Below are 11,503 nucleotides of genomic sequence, written 5' to 3'. Positions count from 1 at the left end.
GAGAAATATGCAGTAATGGGTGTTTTGTAAGGATAGCTGTTTCAGATACTCAGTCAGCCTTGTACTTCATGAATTTATGCTGCTTCTTTTTTGATTGTGACTCCATACTGAACTAAAGTAACCACTAGAGGTCAGCCCTGATTAATTGTTCTGTATTCAAATAGCCCATCTTTCCTCGCAGAGAAGCATAAATGATCCAATTTCAGCATAAACTTTGTTCTCATAAACTTTAAATAATTAAAAACATAGACATTAAAATAGACTTTATAGACATTAAAATCACAGCAATATATGCTATTTGCTCATTAAAAATGTATTAGTAAAGAGCAAGATACAGAACTCATGGCTGTTGGCAAGTTTGTTTGAAAGCATCCAAAATGCTGTTAGACTTTTTAATATTTTCAGAAATTCTCTCATACTGTATAAAATGTTAATGGCCTGCATGAAGCCACACATCCCACCTCAACCCTCCAAGATTAGCCACATCATAAAAAAAAGATGAAAAAAAGTGGATGATCCAGGTAATGACACGTAGCAATCAGAATTAATCGTATATGTAAATTTTAAATAGGGCATTTTGTTATTCTGTAATTCAAATGTCTTATGCGAAAGTGCTTATTCAGGAGAGCAGTCTGGTCTATATAAAAAAACAACAACAAAAGGCAATGTTATGATCCCTCTTATTTTGTTAATTATTAATAATAATTAGTAATATTTTATAGATTCGGCAAGGTGCATGTCAACCTTTGACAATGACTGTATCTCTACAATCAAGGCTCCTGCCTGATGATATCTTGTTCAGCCACACATTATCATTCAAAAACCCAGTAAATTTCAAAACAGTAGGCTATTAGTATTAGTGAGAACGTTCAAGTTAAAGTTTTGGATCCCATTTAAGACTTAACATTTAGTAAAACCAACATTAAAGTCACGACTTTTCAGAGTTCGTAGCCTATAGCTTAGGCCTATTGTTAGCTTTGAGGAAAAAGTGAAAATGCCCCAGAAGAGATCTAGAGATCCCAGCTTTAGCATAAACAATTCAACTTAAATTATAAAGCGTTATAATCCTTTAATTGAATCATCTAACATGTGGGTGACTTCCAGTGGCTCTGCTGATATCGTAAGCAGTAAGAGGAGCACCTGCCTTTGTGTACTCAGTTATTTGTACGTCACGCTCTCAGTCTCACGTCAGGGAACATGTATTGCGTCTCGGGTCGAGTTAAGCGATTCGTGCTGCCCTTTTGCGCATGAGCGAAGAGGACACTTCACCGGGACTTTTACAAAGGGAGCGCAGGGACCGGAGAGGGACGTATAAACAAACTTCGTTGGAAAAAAGGTAATTCATTGTTCCTTTTTAAAAACCGGCCGCATGCTTATAAACTAGACTTACATCGCTCACAGGGCGCGTGCGAAACCTGATCCACCTACGACAGGTCAGCAAACACTTGTCTTTCTGTGGTAGGCTATATAAGCTGATGTATTTTTTTCTCTCAGGTTAAATAAATGAGAAAATAAATGAGTCCTGACGATGATATAGGAAACATTGAAGCTGAGCTGCAGAATTAACGTAGGAATGAAAGCGGTGGAGGATTGCGCGTGCGACTCTTGTTAGGCTACTTGTTGCAAGATAAGAGATTAGCTACAGTATAATTTTAATGGTTAACAGGGTCACATCTTTGTGGGCAAAAGTGTTTTCTTCTTTCATGTTGTGTGTCGAGCCTACTCAGTAACCCGATGTTTTGTGATCCCGTGTTTTGTCACACCTTTTCGATATAGGCTACTTGATGTAAAAAGTACATCCAATTTGTTTTTTTTTGCATATGTTTTTGCGTCTTGAAGAATGCGTTCTTAAATTTCCCCGTTACACAGTGTGTTTGAGGTTTAAGTTGTTTTAGCCGTTTGTAATTGTGTCTGCTTGTGTCTGTTGTTTGTTACATGGTTAGGGTAGGTTTTCATAACGTCAGGGAACATGTATTGCGTCTCGGGTCGAGTTAAGCGATTCGTGCTGCCCTTTTGCGCATGAGCGAAGAGGACACTTCACCGGGACTTTTACAAAGGGAGCGCAGGGACCGGAGAGGGACGTATAAACAAACTTCGTTGGAAAAAAGGTAATTCATTGTTCCTTTTTAAAAACCGGCCGCATGCTTATAAACTAGACTTACATCGCTCACAGGGCGCGTGCGAAACCTGATCCACCTACGACAGGTCAGCAAACACTTGTCTTTCTGTGGTAGGCTATATAAGCTGATGTATTTTTTTCTCTCAGGTTAAATAAATGAGAAAATAAATGAGTCCTGACGATGATATAGGAAACATTGAAGCTGAGCTGCAGAATTAACGTAGGAATGAAAGCGGTGGAGGATTGCGCGTGCGACTCTTGTTAGGCTACTTGTTGCAAGATAAGAGATTAGCTACAGTATAATTTTAATGGTTAACAGGGTCACATCTTTGTGGGCAAAAGTGTTTTCTTCTTTCATGTTGTGTGTCGAGCCTACTCAGTAACCCGATGTTTTGTGATCCCGTGTTTTGTCACACCTTTTCGATATAGGCTACTTGATGTAAAAAGTACATCCAATTTGTTTTTTTTTGCATATGTTTTTGCGTCTTGAAGAATGCGTTCTTAAATTTCCCCGTTACAAAGTGTGTTTGAGGTTTAAGTTGTTTTAGCCGTTTGTAATTGTGTCTGCTTGTGTCTGTTGTTTGCTACATGGTTAGGGTAGGTTTTCATAACTGAGTACCTGTAGGGGAGAACAGTGATCTAACACAATTATTTCAAGCTGTAGCTCGGTGTTTTTGTGACTCAAACTTTCACATACTGTTTGTTAGAATATGTGTCTGTTACAAATTAAAGTAGTTTAAATAATACAACTCATCCTTAACTAAGTAAATGAATGTCAGGTACGAAGAGTGCTGGTGTTAAGACTGCAAGATGGTTTGTTACACTAATAGAAAACATAGACATTTGACCATTTGTGCAAGAAGTTTATATTAAAACTTAGTTTTCTAAAAATAATTTTGATGTACTAACCTCTCTGATCTCAGTCGTGTGTGATACAGTGGTCATGTATAAAAGTGTATGAGACTAATGTATATTTATTTATTTATTTATTTATTTATTTATTTATTTATTTATAACCCCTTTAGCTAATTTCTGTTAGGTTAAAATGATTGTTGCAACACTCCCCACTCTCCCCTAGTAAAAAATAAATTGCCTCGTATACATGAAGTCGAGCAAATTCCGAAACTCTTTAGATGTAGCTACAAGTCCTCAGGTCACTTGACAGGACGTAATTATGATGGTCGCCCTTCCTGTGCAGATTTGATGACGTTTGAACTGATTTTCATGATAACCTCAGTGCACATGTTATACTGCAGTGTTTCTGACTAAAAGCCTTCCGTTAAAGCTTAATTTAAAATCTGCATTTTCATTTCTTCATTTCATTTAATTTCATTTTTTTTTTTTTTTTTTTAAATGCAGATTTTAAATTAAGCTTTAACAGAAGGCTTTTAGTCAGAAACACTGCAGTATAACATGTGCATTGTGTGTGTTGTGTTGGCATGCTCATTCTTCCAGGTTGGCATCATTGCCATGCACAGTCTGTAAAAGACTCTGACAAAGACATTATTATGCTCTAGTGAAAAGGATTGTCAGCGACCTACAAATATCACTGTCAGAAATGAAACCTCTGTTTGGCGTATCTGAAACAAGGGAGCCCTTTCCCTTTTCAAACATCATGTATTGGATGCATTCACCCATCATTTCAACAGCAGACAATTTTTTAATTCTTCCTTGTTGGCTTCTTCTGATATTCCAGTTGCACTCCTCAAGAAGTCTGTGACCTCTTAGACCACAATAAACCTATGATAGTTTATTTTGTACGGGGCTAATCCAGAGGAAAATTGGCATATCCACAGGGTGTCAAATGTGTGCGGTTCTGCTCTGAGACTGTGAATGGAAGAAGGCTTTGTGATGCCGAGACATCTTTTGGAGGTAGTCCCAGTTGTTTAAAGAGGGAACTGTTTCAAGATGAAAGTCTTCTAAAGCCTCCTTTCACCAGTGACATAATGAAAGACCATATTAAAGAATGTGAGATCCCTGTCTGCCTTTATGCTTGCTTTGCGGATGGAGTCTTATTGTTAAAAGCGAGATGGCTATAACATGTCTTTGAAGTTGAGTGCTGTTCATGGGTGGCAAATTGGCAATGTGACCGTTTCAAATGAGAAGAGGTTTTAATGTGCATATAGTGTGCAAACTGTATGTGAATTTCACTTCCTGTTCATGTGAACAGAATACATGCCACTTTCAATTTGAAAACAATGGGAAGGGGCTATACACATTGTGTCGCTCATTAAATATTTATCCTGTTCTATTAGTTTTGTACCAACATGCATTAGTTAGCAACATCGGGCTTGGTTTCTGAAAAAATAGCTACATCAACTGTTAAAAGGGATAAACCAAAAATCATTTACTCACCTTCTTATCATTCCAAACCTGTATGAATCTTTCATAAAACCTGAAAAAAACTTTTTTCTCCATACAATGAAAATCCATCAGGTCCAGATTTAGACATTCTTCAAAATATCATCTTTTGTGTTTCACAGAAAAAAGGAAATGCATACAGGTTTGAAACAACATTTTCCAGTGTGAAAACATGTAGATGTGTACATTCAGACCTTTGTGGACATATGGCAGAAGCCTCATCAATTTGCACCTTTCTGAGAAAGCTTTGCACATGGGGATCAAAGCTCAGTTCATAGTGAAGGGAACTGTCACCCACATCTCTCTCTCTCTCAGGCTGTAAAATCCACACTGCCACTGCTGCCTGTTTATACAGAGAAAATTACTTCCACTTTGCTGCTTGGTTAGAACTGTTTGCAAATCTAATCTACCCCCTTTACCATTGCTCCAAGCCTACCAAACATCTCTAGCATAGAGAATTGCTCACTATATTGTAGATGGGTTACTGTGACGTTTTAGATTGGTTTCTAAATTTCTTTTGATAGATTTTAGTTGTACATATAGTTTGTTGTTGACAATGAAGATTTTGTAATTCTGTTTCATTACATATTTCTGGTCTGTCGTTCAAAAGATAGTTTTAATGTCTTCGAAAGTAATAATTCTAATTTGCTGATATGGGCTCAAGAAACATTTATTATTATTAGGCTTTAATGGTTGGGCTGCTTAGTATTTTTGTTGAAACTGTGGTACTTTTTTGTCAGAATTTGTTGATGAATGGGAAGACCAATAGAATAGTATTTATTTGAAATCATAAATGTCTTTAATGTTGAATAATCAGTCATTTCTTTTATTTATTTAAATAAAAAAAATAAAAAAATAAAGAAATCTTCAATGTCTTCAGTTTCATTCACTGGCTAGTGTATGCCCTGTTGTCACAATTAAACTTGTATATTGTTTAACAATATGCAGACAAAAATGCAATCCTATGTAAATGATTTAAGAGTTATAAATTAGAGTTAATCTTTCAAGTAAGTGCAGTAAAATAAGGTTAATGACTTGATATTGGTACCTTTTACTTGTCCTCTAGTAATCCTTCCTTAAGAGTAAATGCTGCTTTTTATCTCTTCAAAGTAGAACACATGATTCTTTATGACTTCCTGATGGAAAATATGAGTTGTTTGCATTTAAAATGCTAATTGCCGCCTTTTCCGTGCAGTGTTTTAATCACCTGCATTTGATGCCTCATTAACTCTTTCTTTTTGTGGAATAGCATGTGCATTTTGAAATCAAATCAGTCATTTTCCATTAGATGCAGTAAGTGCGCCTTCAGTTAAAGCTTTTTCTCATAATAATGCACCCGTTTTTGTCCCTCTAGCCTGAAGGAGGGGTATATTCGAGGAAGAGACTGGGGTACAGGGCAATTAATGTCAGGAGACAGGAGGTCCTGGTCTGTTGTTGTTGTTAACTGGTCGTATCCAATCAGGGACCATTGCACTGGCTTGTTGGACAGTATTCAAGACACTCATGCTGACTAGAATCAAGACCGACTCCAGAATGACTTTTTGTTTAGGATGCTGTCTAGACATTCATGTTTACATATTAATTACGAATTAATTATCTAGACAAGTTCTGTGGGAACTTCCTCTTATTATTTCCTGTTATTAATTTAATGCTTGGAATATTTACAAGAACAAAAGTCATGGATTTTTATGGAATACTGTTTTGGTTTTTGTAGTTTCTTTAGTTTTTAATTACATTTTTAATTAAAGCTTTGCCTTGAGAACCTAAGAAAGGGCTTACAAAAAAACCTTTGATCAGTAATAGTATCAGTGCATTGCTTTCCATTTTGCTTATGAGAAATAATTAGTGAAGACTTTTAATTAGAAGAGTAAAATAATTAAATCTGTATTGGTGATGTATCAAACAACACAAATTGCTTGTTTAGGTTGGCTGTCACTATAGAATTGGTTCACAGTAGGGGTGTGCGATATATATCGTCTGCGATAATATCGTAATTGTTGTTTTAACGATGTGCGATTTGACATTATCGAGTATTTTGCAAAAACCATTCAAAACATCCATACGCTCTGTCAGAAAATATCAAGATATAATTTTTTGTCAATATCGCACACCCCTAGTTCACAGACTTACTTCTTTCTGTTTTGCGTTCTTTCCTTTGTTAGCCAGAATGGATAGATTGAATGACATCCTGCATTCTGACACTCAATCCAAAACACTGGATTAAGAGTAACACCTGGTCATTTGACGGTCCTTCTATTTAGCTAGAAGCATTCCAGTAAAATAGAGAAACAAAGGATCAGGTTTACTTCATCCCAGCACTTTAAGGTCATTCTCCTGAGATTATGTGGCTTATGTAGTTTCCTAACACAGTGACTTTTTTGTAGTCTGGTCTGAAGTTTTGGATTGAGTAGGAGGTCAAGAAACACTTTAACCATCCATCCATTAGCTCATGTTTACATGTTGAACGTGGATAAATATGAATGTAACCATTTGCAAAACAAGGTGGCTGTTGTCCATTTTCTTTCTCAACTTGGGCACAGTTTATTCTTTTTCATTTTCTTATAGAGGATGTTTCACAGTATGTTCAACTTGAAATAAAAATATATGCCATTTTCTTTTTTATAATATCAGACCATGCTATGGTCAATTGTCTTGAGCTTGAGTGAAGTTTTTTTGTCAGGATGACAGAAGCCTGCTAATTGTGTTCAGCTTTGAGGTTTCAGTCAAAGTGAGGCTACGTCCGCACGAAGCCAGAGCTTTCTCTATCCGATCTTTTTTTCCCCCTCGTCTCAAGAAATATCTGCGTCCACACGAAACCACAAAACCGACACAACGATGTTGTATACATGCCAGACCAGTATGTGGCGCTGAAATTCTGCCACAGAGATACACTAAAAACGGAGACGAAGACTTGGACTATGTGCATAAACCTTGCGCCGGTATACAAACGAACATGGAACAATACATTTATTAATCTGTGTTAATGTTAGTTAATAAAAAGACAATCGTTCAGTGTTTGTTCATGTTTTTGTTGCTGTTACGTGACGTAGCGGTGTCTGACTAGGAGCGTGGGCTGATGTCATCGTTTCAGAAAATATACGGATTCGCTGTCCACACGAAAACGCAAGGGCGGCGTTTTCAGATTTATCCACTCTGGGACCCGGTTTCAAAAAATATCGGTTTCACTCTCCCAAAACGCCGGATCCGTGTGGACGAAACGCCTATACGATACAAAATGTATGCGTATACAGCTAAACGCGTCTCCGTGTGGATGGGGCCTAAGCTCTTGTCAGGAACATCTGTCGGAATGAAGGAACAGGCTTTTGTCTAACCATGTGCCACGTTCTTTCATTTTAGAGACTGTATGGGTGCACTGTCTTTAACTTTGAATGCAAACAGAATGCATCTGGATGCGGTAATTAAAAGCTATTTTTAAAACTGACAGATTGAGAGAAATGGTGGCCCTTATTATTTATTTCATGCATGTAAGTGGTCACCATCCATGTGAAAAACTGCTGTCAACATCACAAAGATGTTCAAACTTATCAGGTGTATCTATCCGATTTCTCTCTACAGCTCTTCATTGCATCTTATCTTTATTTTTCATCATGTAAAATAAGGTAGATAAATTCACAAGTAGCAATGTAAAGATCTCTGCTGGTGACAAGGAGAAAAAACAAATTCTGAGCCATGATCTAGCTGGGATTAGTGGGTGCAGAGGAAAAACTCCTACTTTCTCAACGTGCCAGTTGCACAGAAGTCTTTTTGTTTTTCTTGACGTGAGACATACCCACATTTGCAAGTGACATTCATTTTTGTAAACATTGTTAACTCTTTCGATTATTTTTTGTAAACTGTGCAGTTTGACAGGAAAGATAACACAAGCCAGATGGTAGACTGTTTTATACCAGACTGTGCCAAAATTGTGTCCCCTACATTCAATATGTTGACATGCACAATTATAATTGAGTTATTGTGTACATGACACAGTGTGTATAGGATATTTGAAGGACTACATGTCGAGTGTTGCCTATGGCCCTGTCCCAGATTGCACCCTAAACCTTCACGGTCTTCCTCTGAGTCCACACTTTTGTGACATAATGCCACTTTGACTGTGAGGTAGAAGTCTGCCGTGGAGTTTGCCTCCGTACGAGGGCGCATAGCGGCCGCAAAGAGATGACGAATGGGACACCCTACGGTCTGGACTTAACGGACATGTGCACGTGGCGGCCATTGTAAGTCCGCAAGACCGCAAGTGCATGTGAAGTGTGCCATTATGTCGACTATGTCTTTAGGAGCATTCCAAGGCCAATTGTAGTACAATTAAAACTTGAAATACACTGCACAACTTTTGCCCAGATTTACAGTTTGGCTGAGTCAATGCTAGTTGCCAAGGGTCAAGTCAACTCTACTCATGATGTATGAAAAGCTTAGGTTCGTGGTCCAGACATTGCAGCTGACTGTACATAAGTTAGAAAACACAACATAATACGATATACAGAAAAACAATATACAATAAAGGGTATAATATACATAAACAGTACAGACAGCAGAATCAACGAATACAACAAACATCACAACACGTTACACAAGTAAATTGACTTCACAGCAGTGGTATAGTCAGAGCCACTGGGCCAGTCTGCAGATTTCCAGCAGTCAGAGTTAACAGACAAATACATATATATTTTTTTAGATTCAGTCTGTGGATATCAAACATGTTCGATATTTTGAACCAATATTAGGACACTAAACTTTTCATATGTCATGCATTTTCTTGCAATGAACTTAAAAGTCTGGTAGTGTGTGGTCTTCAGTTGTTTAGTGTATGATGCCCAGCTTTTCTCTGTAATCATTTACAAAGACGGCACATGTAAAATGCATATGCAAATGTGTTTTCAAATTCATTCAGATTTTTAAAGTCATGTTGTTGATTCTAGCACTAACATTATTTCCACCTCAGAAAACCCAGACTGGTACAATTTCTGTCAGGTTACTTTTATAGCCCATACAGCACGAAGGCATTGTCAATTTCATTTTGTGCCATCAAATCCGCACTAGAAAGATTGCCCTCTGGGAACTCTTAGAAATGTTGTGCTTGATGAGACCTGTTCTAATTGGTTGTTTTGATGGTTGTTCATTATGGAGCTTATGTAGACATGAGCGAGAAAGACACGGAGTTGTTCATTAGCTGTAGATGTTTTATAACAGGATTCCTGTCTCTCACTGAAGGTCTGATTGAAGTGAGTAAAAGATAATCAGGGAATGAACCTTCCCCTGATCTCCCCTACACTGCCTTCTAAAGTTCAGCACTCAATGGAATGCAGTGAAGGGTAGCATTGATGAATACTGAGCTGAAGGTTTGGGGCAGGAACAGGCAGGTCTGAGGAACGTAGGTCTTTACTAAGGAAAGGCAAATGCCAAATAGTCCCGGGTGTGAAAAATCCCGAGAATGGTATGTGCAAGCACTGTTCAATTGAGTGCCCTCCATTCATGGAAGTCTGCCCTTTTTGAGATCTTTTGGGACACATTTAAGGCTAGCCATGATGTAGCTAGTCTTTTCCTGTTGAAATCTGTGTGTGCTATGAACAGATTTCCAATCAGCAATTGGCACTCATGTCAACTAGAAGCCAAAAAACATCTAGATTTCATTGCTAGCAAGACCTGATTGGTTACAAACAAGAGGTCAAGGTTTGGCTGGTTAGCATGGTCCGGTTAGCCCCTGCCCCTGATTTTTATTTATTATAGCAGTACTTGATGACATTGAGCAAAGATGGCAGAATGCAAAGATTTTATCCACTGAGCAAATGCTATTTCCAAGTATTGTTGATGTTGACCTCCTTGCTTAAAAAGTAACAAATAAGCCATTATTTAGGCAGTGTATATGTAAGCTCTAATTTATTTAACCTCCCACATTTGACTGTATGTGTTGTGGCAAACTGACAGCCTACAGAGAGCTTGCACTGTAAAAAGTAATGAGTTGAACTTACTTGTAAAACCTGTGAAAACTGATTGCCTCAAATTTCTCAAGCAAATTAGGTTAGCATTTTAGAGTTAACAAAACTTACTGTATAGGTAACTTGTGTATATGTATAGGTTACCAGAAAACTTGAGTGTTGGTAACTCATTTTGACAAGTTCAGACAACTAAAGAGATTTAATTTAAGCTTAGTGCACAGAACTCAAACAAAACAGTTCTCTTAACAAGTCTGCTTTGTTCACATTACTAGACAAATGTGTGGAAACTGATTGCCTTAAATTTCTCAAGTAAGCTGTACTCAAAACTTAAAGTTGTTAATACAAAGACAGAAAACAGATTGTTAGCACAACAATAGGGCATTTATTATTGTTTCATCAATACTATGAAACAATATACAATAATATTGTTACTTCAAGTCATTACTTTTTAGGCATGCTATCAAATCAACAATTTAACACTGTAAGAAAAATTGCACATACTGCACTCAGGAAATAAATAGAAAAAAATAAAAACATCAACATCCCTTTTATGACACCTTGTAAATCTAGATTTACCATTTTCTAGAATTACCTTTTTCTAAATCAATAATGGTCAATCATGAACAATTACACTGAAAAATGCTCCATCACACCACAATGACATCTTTCTACATCAGATGATTTTTCAGAGAATGCATTCTAGGTTCAGCCATTGAATGAAATCAAAGGTGTCCTTCAGTACTGGAGGATACTATAATTTCATAGCATAAATCCAAGTCCAAAGAGCAGGCATATGTCTTGGAGAGGATTTTCCAGATCATCCAATACAATTGTACCTTCCAAAATTATTGCAGTAGATCAAGTCAGGTCTGCTTTATTTTAGGTATGGCTCTAGAGTCCTCAGCTCAGGGATCACGGTCAATAGGCCGACATCTCTTGACATCTCTTCTTCATCATAGTCCTAGAAACAGGAGCACAATATGACAAAAATAAGTAATTACATTTTAAGAGTACATATTCAGGTTAAACATTTGCAAACAAATTAATATCTGTGTATTATGTTTAGATA

The 11,503-nt window shown here is 37.2% G+C and overlaps 1 protein-coding gene across 2 annotated transcripts in view; it reads left to right on the top strand.

The window, feature by feature from the left end:
- Positions 1–1,222: 1,222 nt before the first annotated feature.
- Positions 1,223–11,503, top strand: part of LOC107680527 (KN motif and ankyrin repeat domain-containing protein 1-like) — a 63,440-nt gene continuing 53,159 nt past the window's right edge. The window contains exon 1 of one of the 2 annotated variants that reach the window (XM_016476450.1): positions 1,223–1,336. The gene's annotated coding sequence lies outside the window, so the exon portion shown is untranslated. Of the gene's footprint in view, positions 1,337–1,997; positions 2,109–11,503 lie in introns of those variants that run through there. The other variant, XM_016476441.1, reaches the window with a different exon arrangement.

This window comes from Sinocyclocheilus anshuiensis, unplaced genomic scaffold, assembly GCF_001515605.1.
Source record: "Sinocyclocheilus anshuiensis isolate Anshui unplaced genomic scaffold, SAMN03320099.WGS_v1.1 scaffold697, whole genome shotgun sequence".
Taxonomy (NCBI): Eukaryota; Metazoa; Chordata; class Actinopteri; order Cypriniformes; family Cyprinidae; genus Sinocyclocheilus; species Sinocyclocheilus anshuiensis.
The sequence above is the reverse complement of the archived record's forward strand: the minus strand, read 5'-3'. Positions and strand labels throughout refer to the sequence as shown.